The 13,853-nt window shown below is 35.5% G+C and overlaps 1 protein-coding gene and 1 long non-coding RNA gene across 4 annotated transcripts in view; both read right to left on the bottom strand.

Moving 5' to 3' along the window:
- arnt (aryl hydrocarbon receptor nuclear translocator) overlaps positions 1 to 13,853 on the bottom strand; it is a 153,552-nt gene that overhangs the window by 105,726 nt on the left and 33,973 nt on the right. The gene's annotated exons all lie outside the window — the stretch shown is intronic.
- On the bottom strand, positions 2,037 to 10,275 carry LOC127497915 (uncharacterized). The gene is made up of 5 exons (XR_007925711.1): positions 10,182 to 10,275; positions 6,022 to 7,040; positions 5,783 to 5,938; positions 3,773 to 3,865; positions 2,037 to 3,359 (listed from the first exon to the last, which is right to left on the bottom strand). It is a non-coding gene; the product is annotated as an uncharacterized LOC127497915 (long non-coding RNA).

Genomic DNA, 13,853 nt, shown 5'->3' on the forward strand with positions numbered 1-13,853 from the left:
GTCCCCTCAAATAGTGCCCTATTTAAGGGTATAGGGAGCGATTTTCGGACTCTTGTTTACGTGCACGTTCCGCGCGTCAGTTTGACTGAACAAATAATGGCGTCAATGGGAAGACTAATTGAAAAGTAAGTAAACAGATCACCCAGATAGATATCACCGCTTTATGTCACGTCAAAATCAAACTTAAAATGGACTGAAAGCATGATGACTGCAGGGGTTTTTAGTGCAATGAGCTTGGTGAAATTAAAAATACAATTCATGTCTGTGACAGACGGTGTTTACTGAGCATGACTGATGATCCAAAATAGCCTAAGTTTATAATTAAAAAGAAAAACATAAATACACAAATAAAATATATTGTTTAAATTATTTTTGCCTTTAGTTATTATTTTGGAATGAATGTAGAAATGCTTAAAACACTAACTCGATGAGATTGACTTGGTTTTTATGAAAAGAACAGTTATTACAATACATTGTTAATGTAAAATTACAAAATAGAATTGTATTTGGTTTCTTTTTTTTTCTTTTTTGATGTAATGTTCATTTAACAAGGAAGATGTGTCAACGTTAAGAGTAGTGCACATGCATTTACATTGATTTATAAATAAAAAACAATTGTGCCGCCTCATTTCAGAACAGCACCGCATGTGTGGTAGAACCACACTTTACATAAAAATACACACATTCTCATGAGATCACATTGCAGCCAGTGTTGGAAAACCGCGGACTTGGCATTAAAAAATGTTAAAGGACTTACAGCAAGAGTCCTGGCCTGGTCAAAGCATAGTTACTCAACCATAACTACACACAAATTAATTATAACTACTCCTATCCACACACATCTATACATGTTTTTGACATAAATAGGCTGATGAGGAGCATTATGAGCAGAAAGAAGATCTTACCTCAGAATAATAATAAGCTGACATACAGTGATCCTCACCCAACACGACTGACTGAAAAACATATTTGTGTTTGTTGAGATGTTTATAGATAAGTTATCTGTCCATCATTCTGATGAGGAAATATGAGCACAAGTCCATTGTTTTCCATCCTTAAATTCAAATGTGCATTCCCTTATGCAAAGAAAATATATTTGAAAGATCAATATATTAAATGATTTAATAGTATATTTGAAAATACACAGGATAATACATTGTGTTAATATTACAATATATTGAATAATACACACCTGCACGTATTGAAGTATTCAGCAAAGAGACTATCACTGTGCTGAAGAGAGGCATTACACTTACAACCATGACTAGTTTTTAAATAAAGTCATTGTAAGTTGCGTCCCAAATGACACACTATACACAATGCACTTATACACTATGTAGTTATGCACTATGTACTCATCTATGTAGTGTATGAATTTTATATGTTTATTTTGTGATTAAACATCTGAGTCTGATCCACCCTCCCCCTCCGCAACGTAAAGCTGCGACAGTTGAGTGCATGAAGCGTCTAACGTTCACACTTCATTTTTTCCCCCCGTTAATTTAGTGCATCATCCGGGTATTTAAAGTGCACTTTTTCTTTTTGAAATTGTCTGTGTGAACTTACTACTCGCGCTATTTGTACTTAAGAACATCACAGAATAGTTCATAAGTATGTGAATTGGGACGCACCTAATAGTCTTATTGGTGTTTGGCCAATCATCAGCCTAACCACAGGCTTTACTCTTCAGCAATGGTGACCCCAAAAACTCACACATACCAGAAAACCTTTTAAATTCCAAAATAATAGAAGATTAAACAGGGCTGGGCGATATGACGATATTCTCGTATATCGACGATGTCTCATATAATATGTTTCGCGATATCGATTATAACAGTCAGTTACAGACGATAATCGACAATATCGTAAAAATGACAATTGAGAAACCTAGGAAGTTGCCAAATACATTATAAATAGTCTAGTAGTTACCATACACTTGCCTTTTTATTGTTTTTGATGCATACAGTACGTGTTAAGCAAAACAATAAAGGTAGTAGGCTAGGATAAGAAGTCTGTATAGGCAGAGAGAAGCACGTTACAAATAAACTCGACATAGCTTGGCTACAAGTTTTAAACGGCTCCAGAAATATTATAGGCTATTAAAATATAATTAATAGAATATAAATAATCAAACGAAACCTGTAAAATTTAAAAGATAACGCTAAAAAGAAAATGAAAGCGAAACCTTTAAACAAATATTTTATTCACACAATGCTATAAGGATATTCAATTAGACAAATTGCAGTAGACTATTAAACAATTTTTCTTTTTAAATCAAAGTATTTATGTGGAGGAAAAACAAATCACCTTAACAGTTTCGTATGGAAATCATTAAAATCAAATTCATCAATCAAAATTAAAATAAATATGACTTCGGTTTTTAACAGACACAAATTAATTTAACCTAAAAGACAAGTTATTTAATTTAACCTAACTAAATCACCTTAACAGTTGCGTACAGTTGGAAATCATAAAAAAAAAAAAAAAAAAAAAAAAAATCAGCATTCAATTCATCAAAAATGAAAATCATCGTTCAAAATTAAAACAAATGATTTCGGTTTTTAGACAATTTTTTTTTTAAATAAAATAAAATCCAAACACCATAAAGTTATTTAATTGAGCCTAATGTTTCTAAAACATTAAGCTAACAAAACAATCTAACGCAGGTTAGACAGGAAAACAAGCATATTCACCTTTTCCGGGGTTAAAGCATTACGGAATGGGGTGACAATTTGACCTGCTGCGCTAAAAACCCTTTCTGAAGGACTGCTTGTTGCAGGTAGCCTACACACAAAAATTTTAGCGTTACAAGAGACATGAGCGGGAAGCGGCTTTCATTATTTTTCCACCATGCAAGTGGGTTCTCCTCTCCGTCTATTACATCCTCCAAAAGATAGGCCGCGAGCTCAGCCGCTGCCCGATCCGCCTCACTCATAGGTGGTTTTTTGGTCTTTCCCAGGAGATCACTCAGTGTGTGTTTTTTTTTTCTTCTTCAAAGGCACCTCTTGAGCGATGGTGATTGCTTGTTTTTCTTCCGCATTCTCAAGATTTTTCATTCGACGGCACTCTGTGATGGCATTAAGCATTTCTGTCTTAGTTTGCTCCAGTTCGTTCAAATTAAAGCCTCCTCTGTAGTGGGGATCAAGCAGAGTGCTGATTCGGAGAAGTTTTTGGGTTGCGTGGTTGTCATATTTGCCGTCTAATTCCTCCAAGATGCCAGTTTTCACCCCCCGGCTCTTAATGCATCGTGTTTCCTTCTGGAGCATCAGTGAATGTTTGAACCTTTTTTAATAGTTGTGTTTGAGTCCCTCAGTTGTCCTCAGTGTGAAAAGATGGATCTCAAAATCATTCAGTCACTGCTGGAAAGGGTTCAAATATGCAAACAATGCTTAAAAACTGAAGAATCTGCAGGACCTGGAGGATTTTTCTGAAGAACAGAGCTCAGTTTAACTTTTCATAATGAACCATCACAAAACAAAAAAACAGTCGTAGATCATCCAGGTAACCACACAGTATTAAGAATCAATGGTTCACAAACTTTTGAACAGGGTTATTTTAATAAATTCAGCTATTTTTTTGTCTTGTGGACTATATGTAAACATATTTTATGTAAAATATCTTACTCAGGACAGTACTAAAAAGCTCTGTTATTTTGTAAAATTATTCACATATTCAAAGATTCTAAAAGGGGTTCCCAAACTTTTGCATGCCACTGTAAGTTGTTTATTTAGGTTGAGCCCAACTTGGTTGTCGATCGATTTCAGATGCTCACCTGATAATGCTTGATGAGATTCTCAGGATTTTTCGAGAGGTAGACAATTAAGCATCGGAGTACAACTTCTTTACGTTTTTCCACAGGACTGGTCTGAAAAGTACATAAAACAAAATGTAGCTTTTCATGGTGCATACACACAAAAGCACAATTATACAGAGACCGTATAGAGTTTGGGAATGAAGGCATTATTTTACCAACTCATCTTTGTTGACGGTATACCTACTGATGGCAATTGAAGTTGGAAGCAAAATGAATTTTGAAAGAGAACAGAAAAATCCGCTCAGTTTCTTCTGCTATACACCACAACGATTTGAAACTGCTAAAGTGACAAGCTAACTGGAGAATGGCCAAGTCAGTCACCTGATCAGAACCACATTTAACATTTATTTCATATGCTATAGATAAATTAAAGACATACTCCACCCAAAATGTTCTCATTATTTACTCACCCTCACACCTGATGAATATGACTATTTCTTAGGATAAACAGAGATTTTTATAAAAAATAATCTCTTTGACCCCATTTAATGCAAGTGAATGGGACTCTCAAACTCATGCAACACAAACATGATGATAAGCCATATGACCCCAGTTACCCCAATTTAAGACAATTCGTAATATTTTAATCTTGTTAAACTATAAACCACTGTTTTGGGTTGTCTGTCATACATTGGTTCATGACTGCATTGAAGTGCTACATCAGTTGTTAAGCGTGACACGTGTGTTCTGAAGCTCACGTGAGAAGTGATGTGGAAGCACTTAGGGCTGTCACTTCTTTGAGTTTAACAACACAAATCACACTTCACAATGTGCTGATGTTTACATTGAGCATGAATCTATGAATGCATGGATGACATAGCCGAAAGCAATGATTATAGTTTGAAATAATAGTATTTTTTTTTTTCACAAACACACCTATCTTTTCGCTCTGGAGACACAGATTCATATACTAGAGCTGTATGGATTACAGTCACATTCGCTTTGCATTGGTTTTTAAAGCGTCAACTTGGAGGAATCCAGCCACTTGCATTCAGACTCAGAGATGGATTACATTTCTAAAAAATTTCTAAAAAAGTTTGGGCTCATCTGAACAAAGATTATATACATCAGGGATGGCACAAGAATGAGTAAACAATAACAGAATTTTCACATTTTTGTTTAGCATCATAAAAGGGTTAGTTCACCCTCATGTTGTTCCACACCTGTAATACATTCGTTCATCTACGGAATAAAAATGAAGATCTTTTTGATGAAATCTGTGAGATTTCTGTCCCTCCATAGTCAGCCTACACAATTGATGCTTCAAAAAGTTTATTAAGAGATCATAAAACTAACCCATATGAGTTGAGTAGTTTAGTCCAAATTTTCTGAAGAGACTTTATCACTTTTTATGATGAACAGATTTAATTTAGGCCTTTACTCACATATAAACACTGATCAGCAAACATAAACAAAAGCTCAACTGAACCCGAATGATGCACAAGAACAAACCTTTTCCCGGAAGCTCAAACGTGTTGCGAAACACGAGAATGAACCTCATTGGTTACTTAGCACGTTTGAGTTTCCAGAAGAGGTTTGTTCTTGTGCATCATTCAGGTTCGGTTGAGCTTCTGCTTATGTTCGCTGATCATTGTTTACATGTGAGTATTAAATTAAATTAAATCTGTTCGTCATAACAAGCGATTTTTTCTCTTCAGAGAATTTGAACTAAACTGCTCAATTCATATGGATTAGTTTTCTGATCTCTTTATGAAGTTTTTGAAGCATCAAAGTTCCAGTTACAAATGCAGTGAATGGAAGGAAATCTGACAGCATTGTGCCAACAAAAAGATCTTTATTTGTGTTCTGAAGATGAATGAAGGTCTTACGATTGTGGAACGACATGAGGGTGAGAAATTAATGACAGAAATTTCATTTTTGAGTGAACTAACCCTTTAACATTTCAATGCCAACTTGGTACTGAAGTACTGGTACTTTTGACAATCCTACAACAAATTAGCCACATACCTGGTTTAGCATATTCAAAATTTCACTAATTTGCTGTCCAGCTTTTCCTCCCTTGGCGCGAAACAAAGACAGGAGTGCATCTGTGTGTTTGTCCAGGTTGGCCATGAATGTTGCTTCCAGCTCAACAGCTGTTAACCTCCTGAATTCTTCTTTGATCTAAAAAGACAACAATACATTACTCAAAACTCAACAAACAAATTTAGAGCAAAATTAAAACAAAGAAACATAAATGTAGATACCTGAGAGGTGTTGAACAAAGCAGGCCATCTTTCCTGAATGCTCGCTATAGAAGGCTATTCTCCACTATCTCCTGACGGCGGTAGGAGAAATTTCTGGCCATTTTTTGATTAATATTTCTCGAGTTATCCCTTATCTTGACCTCATCAAGAAGCTCCACCCGTTCTTGTTCTAGACTCTGTACCTTGACTCCAGAAGGGTGTAGAGGTAGGTAGTTTATTTCAGCTTTCTTTGTTTTTTTTATTTTTAACCGAGTTCACAGCTACTTCTGGGCAACCTAGGCTTCTCAATTTTGACCGATAGTTCCCCATCTTGTACTTTAATCTTGTCTGCCATCCATAGAACCCGGAGTATGACCCAGGCTCCTTTAGGCAAGGATGCTTTTGGATCAATGCCTGTGCAACTGGTGAAATTTGCTGGCTGGTTGGATATGCACAAAACTGGAAGATTTTTTCTGCCAATTTTTCCAGAATATCTGACTTTACACTTGGATTGTTCAGAGGAGTTCCGTCGTTTTTGAACGCATCATTAGCAGACTTCAGAACCAGCTCAGTGTTATAGGCAAACTCCGGAATTTCAAATGGTGATGGCCACGACTGTGATCTTTGTCCATGACTGTCTGGAGAGGAGAGCAATACTGTGTCATCTGATGAGCCAAATGATGAAAGAGCTGAAGAGGCAACTGAACAGTCATCTGAGGAAATTGGGACATCTGAGGTAGAAGGGCCAGCACACTCTAAACTGTCAATTGTTGTCAAATTTATTATCACTGGCTCAATTTGCACTACTTTGATAGTGTCTTTATCTTTAAGCTCCGATGTTGAAGTCAGCGAAAAGAACTCATCAAAATCAGTGTCTCAGTGTCTTTGTAATGTAGAGTAAAGTTCCCTTGTATCTGAAATGTCTCTCTAACTACTGACTCCAACTTCACACAGGTATCTGGAATTCCAGAGGGCAGGTGAAGTTTGTGAATGGAGTTCTGATCAAGAATCACCCATAATATTGCTGGTTCACACATGTCCTGTTTGAAAAAGAAACACTATTAGACAAAAATTGAATCAATTATAGGGACAGTTCACCCATAAAAGAAAATTGTCATAGTTTACTCTCTTATGTTGTTCAAAGCTTAAATAATTTCGCACTAATTTAATTTGTTATTCATATGAGTGAATTACAATTTTCATTTTGGGTAAACTTGTCTCTTTACTGTAAAATACAGTCATAAAAAACAGCCATATCCTGTTAAAAATTATCCATTATGATTACCTAGAACTGTATAGAAATGAAGCACTTCAAAGTCACCATACACTTTCCCCTGACAGTGTATGCAGCTAGAGGTACAACATCACTCAAGTCTTCCTGGAGAAGTACTTTAACATGGCCAGGTGCATCCAGTTCAAAAGACCTCAAATGCTCATCATACCAGGCTCTACGTGTTTTCACTATAAACCCTACAGAGTTGTTTACAACCATCAGCTGGTGTATCTGAACAAAGTCAGGAAGTCCAGCAGTGGAACCATGAGCCAGAATCATACCTTTACAGTATTTTGTTCCGTAACAAGATACTGTGTTTGCCAACACTATTGATGTTTCGTTCGGAAATTGTTTACGAACTGCTTCTTGTACATCATCACGTAGCAAATCCAAATTGACATTGGACACATGTGAAACAGAAAGTGATGGTTTAAAGTTTTCTGAATGATAAAAGTGAAAAGCCATCAACAACTGGTGTTTCACTGCAAGCGAAAGCAAGATGTTTCTGAAAGAATGAGTGTGTTGCACAACACGTTTGAAAAAACTGTGCTTGGCCTCGAATCTCATGGTCCACATAGCCACCAGAGGACCAAAAGCCTGTATCAGCTCCGGATAGTGCTCCAAGAAATGATGTTTAGGGAGCAACTTCTGCTGTGGAAATAAACCCAAAAATCTGTGTCTGTGCTCAGATATTTTTATGTCAAGGTAGCCAATGGACTCTTGAGTATACACTGGTGAAACTATCAATTCCACAATTTCTTTAAGGTCCATAAGAATTAACCATGCAGGTTCATCCACTGGAATTTTTGGACCTATGAGAAACGGAAGAAACCTGATCAAGGCCCAGTTTTCGTGGGCATTTCCGCCGATACTCTTTCGAGTTCCAAAAGACAGAGGCAATGACTTTGGACAGTTGGTTTTGTCTGTCCATTTAAATGGGAAATGCTGGATTGCAGCATTTATCTCACTCACTGTCAAGTATTTCTTTTTGATGAAAATATCCAAACATAGAGCCAGTTCTACTGGAACGACTCCTTCAAAAACGTTGTGTAGGAGATCTGGTGCATATCCTGATAAAACATGGAAAAATCCAGTTTGTCAGTCATGATGCATTGCCTTTTGACACCAAATGAATGGGCAAAACTTGTATCCTCTAATGCTGTTTGAATATGTAGAGTGTGTTGCTCATTTGTCCTTCTCTGAAATGCACCTGAACGTACTTCTTTCAGCTGAAAATCTGAACGCTGGCCAAGGCAAAACCTGCAGGGATATGGTCCAGAAAAATTTTCAACAAACCCTCCAAGTGAATGGGCTGCTAAATTGTCAGCAACAACACACATCACTGTACCTCTGACATTCTTTCCTAGGCCTGAAATAAAAATTCCTTCTCTCTCCAATACTCCTAGATCTTTCAAAAGGGGTTCTAGCACAACTGAATATCCATGCTGTTTTACATCTTCCGCTTTGCACAGAACTGCCAAATAAATGGACGACAACTCGGAACGGAGTAGTGATGGTAGATTTCCTAGCACCCAATATACTGCAGTGATTTTATGTTTTTTCCGGGACGTTCTGAGTGGGTTGCAAATCTCAAATTCGTCAATGTAAAAAATCAGGGAAATTTTAACTTCTCCTTCAGATAGAAAAGGGTTTTGCTGAAAATATAGCCCATCCTGAAAAGATCTGTATGTTGGGACATCCTGTTCAGAGATTTGAGATCTTTCAAGTGCCTTTTGAGAAACATCCATGTCATTCATTAAACAAGACAGCACTTTGAGAATGGGAACATACTGAAAACTCTGTTTTTCCTTTGCATCAATAACATATTCAACAGGTTCCACAATTTGGAAGTTCTCTTTATAATACTCTTTCCTCTTATACGAGGAACTAAAAGGACCATCCAATCCAAGTGACTTACATAATGGACTTGACTCACAAAGTTCCTTTACCAAATCTGTGATTACTGATGTTTCAAGAACACAGTCATGTTTCTTCAGTGTTTGTTCAATTACACATCTAAATGCATCAGCTGACCCTTCTGTTGAAATAAAGAGTAAGTCTTCCACCAACTGGTCAATGCACTTGCCTGATACATGAAACAGGCTTTCCAACTTAAGCAGCACAGAACCAATTTTTTTTTTCAAAAAAATCTGGCAAAGGTTCACTTTCTGTCCTCAGTGGCAAATTGCTTTCTTCTTCTACACTTTCTTCCTCATGAGTTATGCTACTAGGATGGCCACAGGCAAAATCTAAACTTGAACGCAATACTTGTGGTTTAAAGTCAGTGACACAATGAGGTATATGCTTCCGGCTTTTGTGGGCAGCAAACGTGCCATACACATTTGTCCTGAAATCACACTGGTTAAAAACACAATCAACAGTCTCCTGTTTTTTTAAGTGATGTCTAAGATGTGTAAAGAATTCGGCCTCTGTTGAAAATGTAATAGAGGCACAATGTTGACACAAGAAGGAAAAGTTATCTGCAGGTGTCTGTACATGACAAGGGGCATGGTGCCTTTTCAAGTGTGAACGAATTGAGTTCAATGTTTTAAATGAACAGGGACAATCCGGGAAAATACATGGCAATGATCTGTGCCGTCCAAGACAGTCATGTTGTAATCTGTAATGTTTAAGTAAGTCTGCTTTTGTAGAAACGACTGTACTACAAAACTTGCATGCCCATCTCATTCTGAACTACAAAGAGAAAAATATGAGTTTTATATTTAGTATGAATGTGCAAGACATTGCAGTGTCTCACTAGCACAGACCTTTTCAGTAAAAGATTTTATATCTAAAATGACTGAGAAATATATGATGCATCACCTTTTTTTGGCAAAGCCAGTTTGTCAAAAACAATTATTAGTCAAGTGTGAAATTAACAAATATATATATATTAGTGAATTGTTACCTCCAATTATTCCATTCTAACTGGATCCAAGTTCTTGCACCATAACTTGTTGCACAGCTGCGTGGATAGAGGAATGGAGAGGAAAAACAACAGTATTAAACAGCATAAAATAACTGATAATGCTAGCATTTTTAGTTTTTCTTATACATTACTTTTGAAAGTCAAATCTGGCACCTTTTCCCACTTTCAATATTGCCTCATGTTATTAAAATGAAATATAACAAACAACACAAAATGTTAAATCAAACACTTTAAAGCTGTGATTTTCAATCCTGGTCCTGGAGATCCACTGCTCTGCACATTTTGTATGTCTCCCTTATCTGACACACTTACTTCAGTTCATGGAGCTCTCGTCTAATGAGCTGATGATCTGGTGTGTTAGATAAGGGAGACACGTGAAATGTGCGGAGTGGTGGATACCCAGGACTACGACTGAAAACTACTGCTATTAAAGGACGGATATATAGTGGCATGGATCGTGGAACGGCGTGGTTTGCAGAACTTCACACACTGGATGAGAAACGCATAATGCATTATGTCCCAAATCCTTGTTAATATAGGATACATGAACACTTAAGATTGTACATTTTAAATCATAGTCTGTAAGACTGTAAATTTTAAAATGTTAATAGTAAAAATTACATGATGTATATATTCTTTTAAGTTTAATTGACAACTCTGTATAATATGTATTTTTTTTTATTATTTTTTTTGAGACATGTACCAATAGGCTAATAGAGATCACTTTCCTCCCACGATTTAAAAACAAAACATTAAATAACAAAACAAAATCTAAAAAGAATTACAATTTAGTCTATTTATAAATGCGCTAAATGTTATAAATAAGTCTACTAAATAAAATGTATTAATTTAAACGATTTTTAATGAATGAAGTTAATGAATGAAGGCTTGTTTCGTCCAGAGGTTTTGAACGAGTCTCATCGAAAACATTTAACAGTCACTGGACGCCACCTACTGGAATAACAGTGTAATAGATCTGCAAGCTTTATTTAAAGCTAAACTTTATTTCAAAAGTATTTACTTATTTTGATTGGGTCTTATATCCAAACTATAAACTTTTATCCCAATACTTTTCTTATTATTGTCTGTGGATCAGCGGCAGCGCGAACGCAGGTGTGATCATAATTTGAAGTCGTTGTCATTTAGGATACTGCTTGTGTTTGAATCAAGTCATTAGTGATTAATCGCGCATACGTATGGACCTGTAACGTTAGCCGATGTATTTTTGAATATAATCAGACCTCAAAAGTTCCCCGCGCCCAGGCCGCCTCCATTTCCCGCGAAACTTGAGAATATGAAAATATGAACGTGGAAAATACAGTTTTCACATCCGAACACTCCTATACATATATAATAAATGACAACTTATACATTTACTTAAAAATACTCAAGTATACGTGACAATAGCTCCGTCCGAATCTTCTTAATGCAATCTTAATGCAATATGTAAACGTGCCAACGCGATGCGTGGTCCTATACCTCGAAAATAAACAATAAAATTTTAACCACTAGAACATTCATTGGATGGAGGCACACTTGCTTAAGAAATAAGCCTATACTCGCGTGCACACTCGTTCCTCCATTACTTGTACAAACTCTACGTTTTCATAAGTATTCGAAAGTAACACGTTTCTAATTGTTGAAGCTAAATTCGTAGCAATTCAGAAATTCAGTTTAAAAAAAGTTTCTTGACCAAACGCATTAACACAAATAAACGAATGTACGTTAAAAAGACAAAGTTAAGCTTACCTCTTTTCAGCGTCTTCATCACGTTGCGTTTCAGAAAATATCTTCACCTAACACTATAAACAAGTGTTTATTAATGTTAAAACCTCAAAATCTAATATTTTGCTTAGTTTATATAAAGTTAAGCTTACCTCTTTTCACCGTTTTCACATGTGCGTCACAAAATGGCTCCAATTTTTTGCTGGAAAGGATATTTGCATATTATTTGTATATTGTAATATGACTGTATGGTTGTAAATTTATATAAAAGGTAACCATAAGCTTGTAGCCTATTTTAAATATTCAAATACAGATGTTAGAATAAAAATATAATATAAAAAATGAAAGAATGAATAAATAAAATCATGTAGGCTATATATTTAAAATAACCTAATAAAATACAGTATATAAAATAATGGTAACACTTTACAATAAGGTTTTAATTTGTTAACATAAACTAACCATGAGCAGCCTACATTTGTATACTGTAGGCTATTTGTTAATCTTTGTTAGTTAACAAAAATACAACTGATCGTTGTTTGTTCATGTTAGTTCATTAACTAATATTAACAAATACAATTTTTGATTTGAATAACGTTAATTAGTAAATGTTTAAATTAACATTAACAAAGATTAATAAATGAAGTGCAGTTCATTATTAGGCCTTGTTCGTGTTAACTAATGTTTACTAATGAAACTATTGTGTTACCAAAATAATATAAAATAATAATGATATTAAAATATAATGTATTTAAAATAAAATAATAGTCTATAATGGTTAGCTTACCGTTACGAGAGTGATGGGGGATGTTGAGCTCCTCTCGCGCTCTCACGAGTTCACGTCTTCGGTGCCAACCTTATCTAGGGAAACAATCTGCCAAGGTCGTGATAACGTTTTAATCGGACGTATTTAATACGACAGATTTCGGGTTTTTTCACGTTATAAATACATTTTTTCACAACGTTGCAGAAACGTCTTTATAACGTTTTTATCACGTCTGAATGTCTCCTTGCAACGTTTTAAAAACGTACTTACCACGTCCAAACTGGTACTTCACATGCTGCCATCAAAATGTTTTCTTTACAGTGTTCTTTCCAAATAAAACCATATAAAACAAATATATAAAACAACATATAGTAAGATAAATACATTAAGTGGTGTTTTTTATATTTCTTTATAATTCGTCATAAGCTATTATGTCAGTTTACAACATTTCTGTAAATCTGAATATTCAGCAGCACGTTTTTACATTTCACCACCTTACCTGTAGCACGGACCTCTGGTTGTTGTCCATTGTATAAGCCTACATTATCATATATGTAGGCCTAATAATTTATACTACACACAAATTTTGTCACTCATATTTATTCACAAAAAAGTAACATGATTAAGACAGTTCCTAGCTGCCACCTACTGGCACAACAGTGTAACCTGCAATGAAAGCGATGAAAAAAAAGAGAAATCGCAAACATACATTTTCTCAAAATCAGGTATTTATTGAACAATAATAGCCATTATAAACTTCTTATATACAGTGGGTACGGAAAGTATTCAGACCCCCTTAAATTTTTCACTCTTTGTTATATTGCAGCCATTTGCTAAAATCATTTAAGTTCATTTTTTTTCCTCATTAATGTACACACAGCACCCCATATTGACAGAAAAACACAGAATTGTTGACATTTTTGCAGATTTATTAAAAAAGAAAAACTGAAATATCACATGGTCCTAAGTATTCAGACCCTTTGCTCAGTATTTAGTAGAAGCACCCTTTTGATCTAATACAGCCATGAGTCTTTTTGGGAAAGATACAACAAGTTTTTCACACCTGGATTTGGGGATCCTCTGCCATTCCTCCTTGCAGATCCTCTCCAGTTCTGTCAGGTTGGATGGTAAACGTTGGTGGACAGCCATTTTTAGGTCTC

The sequence above is a fragment of the Ctenopharyngodon idella genome, chromosome 16 (genome assembly GCF_019924925.1).
Source record: "Ctenopharyngodon idella isolate HZGC_01 chromosome 16, HZGC01, whole genome shotgun sequence".
In the NCBI taxonomy this organism is placed as follows: Eukaryota; Metazoa; Chordata; class Actinopteri; order Cypriniformes; family Xenocyprididae; genus Ctenopharyngodon; species Ctenopharyngodon idella.